The 7,986-nt window shown below is 33.2% G+C and overlaps 1 protein-coding gene and 1 long non-coding RNA gene across 3 annotated transcripts in view; one reads left to right on the top strand and one right to left on the bottom strand.

The window, feature by feature from the left end:
• The window catches only part of LOC140064682 (uncharacterized), a 14,216-nt gene extending 8,977 nt beyond the window's left edge, over positions 1 to 5,239 (top strand). Inside the window, exons 1-3 of one of the 2 annotated variants that reach the window (XR_011847797.1) lie at positions 1,826 to 1,928; positions 4,328 to 4,413; positions 4,758 to 5,239. This is a non-coding gene — a long non-coding RNA (uncharacterized lncRNA). Of the gene's footprint in view, positions 1 to 1,825; positions 1,929 to 4,327; positions 4,414 to 4,757 lie in introns of those variants that run through there. The other variant, XR_011847799.1, reaches the window with a different exon arrangement.
• ST8SIA3 (ST8 alpha-N-acetyl-neuraminide alpha-2,8-sialyltransferase 3) overlaps positions 1 to 7,986 on the bottom strand; it is a 186,649-nt gene that overhangs the window by 128,599 nt on the left and 50,064 nt on the right. The window lies entirely within an intron of this gene.

The raw sequence follows: 7,986 nt of genomic DNA, 5'->3' as shown, positions 1-7,986 counted from the left end.
AATTTGTAACTGTTTTTTGGGGGTTTTTTTAGATTCATTTTGTATTAAGAGGAGAATGAGGGTTTAGCAGTAAACTTTCTGCTTAAAGTAGATACAGGAGGTAAAGTAGTTTTAGGCTTAAACTATGTTATTTCTCTGTCCCCCTCAAAACCATCTGTCCTGTGAGTAGAAGCTATTGATCAGCAGCAGCAGCAGAATGTGTGCAGTGCAGACCCCTGCTAATCTATAGCGTTGCTGACAATCATAGGCGGTGGGTTACATCTGTCTCCAGGCTGCTGCTGCTGCAACACACATGTACTATACTGTATGTCACCTACCTGCTTCTGGTAAGTCCTCACCTTGGTCACTAGCAGAAGGACACAGGTTGCATTGCATAGTTCATAGTATCCAATTATGTTTTATTTAAAGGCAATTAAACTGTTGTCCTGTGTATAGGGACAGAGGGATAGACTGTTGCCCTGTATATAGGGATAGGCTGTTGCCCTGTATATAGGGATAGGCTGTTGCCCTGTGTTTAGGGATATAGGGAAAGACTGCTGCCCTGTGTATAAGGATAGAGGGATAGTCTGCTGCCCTGTGTATAGTGATAGAGGAATATACTGCTTCCCTTTGTATAGGGATATAGGGATGGGCTGCTGCCCTGTATATAGGGATAGAGGGATAGACTGCTGCCCTGTGTATATGGATATAGGGATAAAGACTACTTCCCTGTGTATAGGGATATGGCTGTGCAAGGCCTCAGGCATAAGGAAAAAGATGAATATAATTGTAGATTTGCACAGAAGCTTCTGTATATATGGAGCATATATTTGACTGCAAATAGGATGGATAGATAAATAATAGATAGATAGATAGATAGATATGAAATAGATAAATAAACAGATACAGTAGATATGAAATAGATAGTGGATAGTGGATAAATAATTCATGTATAGATATGGATAGATACAATTAAGTAGATAACTGGTAAATATGGATAGATGGAAAATAGATAGATATGAGATAGATAGATAGATAGATAGATAGATAGATAGATAGATAGATAGATAGATATGAGATAGATAGATAGATAGATAGATAGATAAATAGTCAGAGAGGTACTGCTAACATCATTCTGTGACATCATTCCCTGTCCTTCTCTTTTGTCAGTTGTAACTATGTCCTGTCTTTAGTCACAAGAACATTTTCACGATAGATAGATAGATAATATAAAAATAAATACAAAATATATAGATATATAGATGATATATATGAAATAGATGAAGGAGAGGTAGATAGACAGATACATAGATACATTTGAAATAGATAGATAATAGATAGATTTTAAAGACAGATGACAGATAGATGGAAAGACAGACGAATAGAAAAATAGATATCTAAATAAAAGGTAGACAGTAAATATATAGATGAATGGTAGGTAAAATATTTGCGAGAGAATATGAGATTGATACATGAAAAAAACTACCATCTATCTATTCATCTAATGTATCTGTCCTACCATATCTATTTATCTAGTATCTATTTTATATCTGTAAAGGTTGATTTGCATTTCTGCATGCAACAGGAAGGAAGGAAGGAAGGAAGGAAAGAAAGAAACACTGTACGTGGTGTATGTATTGTTGCATTATTAATGCAATTTGAAAGATTTCCAGATTTTCATTACATTTTAGAGATTGAAAAAACTTTTCCCTTAATTGTGATACTATATAGAAAAATATTTCTTATATATATATCATAGTGGGATGATATGATTATATAGTTGTAGCTATTCTGGGACAGATTACAGGATTCCCTTTGTTTCTGTCTGTCTATGTCCTGCTCCAGGCTGTGTCCTCTCCTCTGTCTCTCTCTGCTGTATATGGTGGGGTCATCCATGGTCTACTGTCAGGTTGTGTAGGACCCTGTGAGATCACCTGCTGCACCTGTAGGTAAGAACAAGATCTGTATTCATCACGTTCCATCTACACATTTGAGGCTTTTTTGTGTCTCCTCTTCACAGCCCTTGGGGTTTGGCACAGTTACCCCTCTGCAGCTTTACCACCAAACTCTGCAAGTACAAGACTTGTCACAACAGCCACATTTGGAAAGTTGAAACTTTTATTTCCCTGTAGAAGGACATAGTATCTACACAACCGCATATACCTCAGTTTCCACATGCAGGTTTATTTCCTTTGTCATTACTTTTAATACTAGACCACGTTTGGGGTATTCTACTCCTTTGTGGGGTGTTTTATAATAAAATAATTATAATAATACTTTATTTGTCCCAAGGGAAATTTTTCTCTTACATTAGACACATAGATCACATTTAAAAATTACATAAAATCCCATTGGTGTACTGTTATATTTTCTATTTTTAGATTTCTTTCAGATTTACTATGCGTCTTATTATTGGAGAATTTTAGGTGCAAATAAACTATTGGGGTGATTGCAGAGTTTGCCTGATATTCCTGGAAGTCTCTCAAATGTTCTAGATAGTATGTATCCTCTGCATGCAGTAAACTCACAAAGAAAGGAGAATAATGGGTTTAACTGCAAGGTGGATTAACCTGCTAAATATTATCTATTCTAACAGATGGGAGAACTAAGAAAACAAAAAACATGCAAATATCTATCTTTCTCATATCTATCTATCTATCTATCTATCTCATATCTATCTATCTCATATCTATCTATCTATCTATCTATCTATCTATCTATCTATCTATCTATCATCTCATACCTATTTATTCAGCTATCGCCTAATCTCCTATTTGGCTACAGTGTGACTTGTTTTAACCCTTTACAGGCTGTGTTACGAATCCCACCTATTTTCCTTCCAGTCAATGGTTTATTATATTTTGGTAACTGCAGTCAGGACAGAAGGAACAATCCGGAGTGAGGTGTCTTTTGTTCAGCTTAAGTTAAGCGTGAAATGTTCTTGTGACTAAAGACAGGACATAGTTACAGCTGACAAAAGAGAAGGACAGGGGATGATGTCACAGAATGATGTTAGGAGTACCTCTCTGACTATCTATCTATCTATCTATCTATCTCATATCTATCTATTTTCTATCTATCCATATTTACCAGTTATCTACTTAATTGTATCTATCCAAAGCTATACATGAACTATTTATCCAGTTCTATCTATCTATCTATCTATCTATCTATCTATCTATCTATCTATCTATCTATCTATCTATCTTTACCAATTATCTATGTATTATCTATGTATCTATGCATATGTATCAATTACCTATTTATCTAATCTATCTATTCTCTCATATCTATATATCTATACATATTTATCCAATATATCTATATTTATCCAATATCTATCTATCTATCTCATATCTATCTATCTATCTATCTATCTATCTATCTATCTATCTATCTATCTATCTATCTCATATCTATCCATGTATCTCATATCTATCTATCTATCTCATATCTATCTATCTATCTATCTCATATCTATCTATCTATCTATCTATCTATCTATCTACCTATCTCATATCTATCTATCTATCTATCTATCTATCTATCTATCTATCTATCTATCTATCTATCTATCTATCCATGTGCATCCATAATTTCATCCCCTTAACCTCTTCCAGTCATGGATGACTTCAACACTGGCATTAATTTTACTAGACTCAAATGAACTACTACCTACTATGGAGAGATAGATAGACATATCATTAGAAAGAAATATGGAAGATAATTTATATGTTTGCACTGCATAGATAATAGCAGGAAGGGAGGAAGGATAGATATTAGATAGATGTGAGTTAGATCAATAGTAATTGGATATATAATGATAGAAAGACCGTGTGATAATAAATAATATAAATAATATTATTATTTTATTCCCCACGATGACACGATAACTATCTCACATCTATCTAACAATCTACCTAGCTATTGATCTAATATATATATATATATATATATATATATATATATATATATATGGAATTTATAAATAGATATATATGTTAAGAATAAATACTCTAGATAGATATGAAACAGAGATAAATAGATATGAGATAGATTGATTGATAGTTAGATTGATACTACCCCTATGCATAGAAGGAGGAGCAGGGAGGGTAATCAGATGCTTTTACAGCTCTTTTAGATGCAATTGTCTCTATAGAAAGGGAAACTGCTTCTCTCTCCAATCTACATATGAAAGTGAAATGGATTTGACTGAAAGTTTTTATTTCGATTTTTTTTTCGGCTGCTGATAGTTTCACATCCCAGAAAATGCTTCAATTATAATGATATATTTATCTGTATATTTGGTGCACTATATAAATGTCGCATTTATGTTTTTGTAATTTAGGGTCCATAAATTACAGAATTTCCTATGAACAAAATTAAACTGAAAAACTGAGATGTTTCTGCCGTGATCCATCTACAATGAGGATGGTAAAACTGAGAATTGTACAATTCATACAAAAATTATACAAAATTAAATTAATAAAAACCGCACCATACCCGGGTCTGTACTAAGGCTTGTAATGGTGACATTACCTGTATATTACACGAGGTTCTATGTCGCTTTATTTGGACACTGAAGAATTGTTGCTTATTAGTTATTGCCATATTTTTATTTTGCATTATATTATGTTACAGATTTATAAATTATTTTATTCGTTTTTTTGTTGCAAAAATTATATAAATAAAACAGTTTATATCCAGTAAATACAATCTATCGATATCGATAAACGAGAACCTTGTATATTCCATATTCTGCTTCTTGTTATTTGCAGGGCTCTGCTGCTGATTGGATGTAATTAGTCACTGATAAATTAGGCAGCTGCATTTGTGAAAATTCAGCAAATCAGTATCGATTTTTAACTCTTCATCTGCCGCTCTGCAGGGTAATGATTAACTCCAGCTTGTTGTGACTCATCTCATCGCTTTGTCTATGCAGGAGGCTCTGCTGTGCTCTGGATATACACAGTGCAGGACTCCCTGTCTTCTCTACATTAGGGGTTCACAGTTTTGGGGTAACACCTACACTTGGGGTATGCAGACTCTTATCAATATTCCTGTGTGGTAGTAAGATGGGAGCATAGTATGGAAAGAAAAAAAATATTAATTTGTTTCTTTGTAAACTTTGTTTATGTGTTTCATTTTATTAGTTATTATATAATTATATTTTGTATTATTGGTTAATGTTTTGATACTTTTTTTTGCTAGTGACGTTATTGTAGTATGTAGTAATTTATATTTTAGTTGTTTTTGTTGGAGTGATTGTGTTTCTTTATGCATTAATATATATGTACATTCTGTCTATTTGTATTCTCTATCTGTATTCTTTTTTAATCGTGTATTGATTAAAATGTATTGAAATATAAATCTGTATATTCTTTTTATTTAGCATGCAATATATAGTGTACTTCTTTTTCTTATATCTATTATATATTTGTATGTAAAGTATATAGTGTACAATATATCTTATCTTTATCTATCTAATAAATATATATATATATTCCTATCTATATGTGTATGTAATATATATATATATATATATATATATATATTTAGTCTCCATATATAACTATAATGCATATATATATATATATATATATATATATATATATATATATATAATGTTTAATTACTCTATTTGCTATCAATCTATATTGTACCTCTCTATATATATTAGTGATAACCTGTAGTATTATTAAAGGGATACTCGCTTTTGTGTGTAATACTGTATATAGATTTTCTTTCTTTTTGTCTTTTTCTAGGTGTCTAGATACAATTCTTGCTAAAAGCCATGTAGAATTATATAGAAGTAATAAATATATATTACAAAGACTATTTGTGCACAGTCTTTTCAAGGCTCGCACAGCATATAAATATCATATAGGTTATATTATAGTAAATGATGTACAGCCTGAGGAATAGATAAAAGTGTTAGTGATACAGCTGTAAACAAGCAAAAATAAAAATATTAAGTACAGTGAACATACAACAAATGCAACAAATGCTAATAATACTCTACAATGTATCAATTATTTTATGCACACAGAATCTCTCTCTATATATGTATACAAACATATATATATATATATATATATATATATATATATATATACACACAAAATCTATCTCTATGTCCTATCTGTCTGTCAGTAAGTCGGTATTTCTAAATTAACACCTATATCTATAAGTATGTACATACTGTATATACACAGCGTTCCAGCTGTTCACGTAATTCTTTAGACTCTGATACATTGTTACCATTTCTATTGTTGTTAGGATTTGTTCTAATAATCACAATAATAATAATTGGGGTTTACAGACTCCTCCTTAATAGATCTATTTGGTAAATTACCCCCCACCCCCCACCCTGAGGCTGAACAGAATAGGAGCCAAACTGATTGATTCCCTGACAGTTTTAGGAGTAAGAAGCAATGACTCGTGTGGCCACAACACTGGGGCTCAGGGCACTTCTTTAATGACTGGATGGTCACTAATGTCATCTCCATAACCTCCTCCAGCCATGGATGACTTCTGCACTGGCATTATTCTTAATTTTGTGTCTGTTTTTACTAGACTCATATGAACTACCCCCTACTATGGATGGATGGATAGACGTATCATTAGAAAGAAATATGGAATATATTTTATAGGTTTGTATTGGATAGATAATTGCTGAATGGATAGATATTAGATAGATGTGAGAGGGATATATAGATGATAATAAGACAATGTGATAATAAATTATATAATTAATATAATTACTTAATTCACCATGTCAATAATTATCTCTCATCTATCTATCTATCTATCTATCTATCTATCTATCTATCTATCTCATATCTATCTATCTATCTATCTATCTATCTATCTATCTCATATCTATCTATCTATCTATCTATCTATCTATCTATCTATCTATCTATCTATCTCCTATCTATCTATCTATCTCCTATCTATCTATCTATCTATCTATCTATCTATCTATCTCCTATCTATTTATCTATCTATCTATCTCATATCTATCTATCTACCTATCTATCTCATATCTATCTATCTATCTATCTATCTATCTATCTATCTATCTACCTATGTCATATCTATCTATCTATCTATCTATCTATCTATCTATCTATCTCTCTCATATCTATCTATCTATCTATCTATCTCCTATCTATCTATCTATCTATCTATCTATCTATCTATCTATCTATCTCATATCTATCTATCTATCTATCTATCTATCTATCTAAACATCTCATGGTTACTGATGGGGAAATAATTCCTGACATTTTCTGTCTTGATGGAGCTATGTGAAAATGTCATGCATGAATAGAAGCAATGAGTGGGGTGGCATGGGGCATTCCTGTCCGCAGCTGCCCACTGCCCACACATAGGCCATGGTACTATTCTATGCCAGACCAGATCCGGTGTAGAAGTGCTCTGGTGGCCCATCACAGCACAGCTGCCCACCTGGATTTATCAAGAGGTCATCATCATTTCAGAATTTTTAAGGTCACCACGTGAGTTCACTGCAAAGGGGCCTACTGAAACCTGGAGCCGACCCTCCATATATTAGTCATAAGATACCTACAACACTTGCTCCGAGGTCAAACCTGCTGACCTATGCACCCAACCTAGTACCCCCTCAACCTCATAGACTGTAAGCTCTTGTGTCACCCCCATCCTCATAGACTGTAAGCTCTTGTGTCACCCCCTCATCCTCATAGACTGTAAGCTCTTGTGTCACCTCCTCATCCTCATAGACTGTAAGCTCTTGTGTCACCCCCTCATCCTCATAGACTGTAAGCTTGTGTGTCACCTCCTCATCCTCATAGACTGTAAGCTCTTGTGTATCACCCCCTCAACCTCATAGACTGTAAGCTTGTGTGTCACCTCCTCATCCTCATAGACTGCAAGCTCTTGTGTCATCCCCTCATCCTCATAGACTGTAAGCTCTTGTGTCATCCCCTCATCCTCATAGACTGTAAGCTCTTGTGTCACCCC

This window comes from Engystomops pustulosus, chromosome 1 (genome assembly GCF_040894005.1).
Source record: "Engystomops pustulosus chromosome 1, aEngPut4.maternal, whole genome shotgun sequence".
In the NCBI taxonomy this organism is placed as follows: domain Eukaryota; kingdom Metazoa; phylum Chordata; class Amphibia; order Anura; family Leptodactylidae; genus Engystomops; species Engystomops pustulosus.
This window is presented reverse-complemented; position numbering and strand designations above follow the sequence as displayed.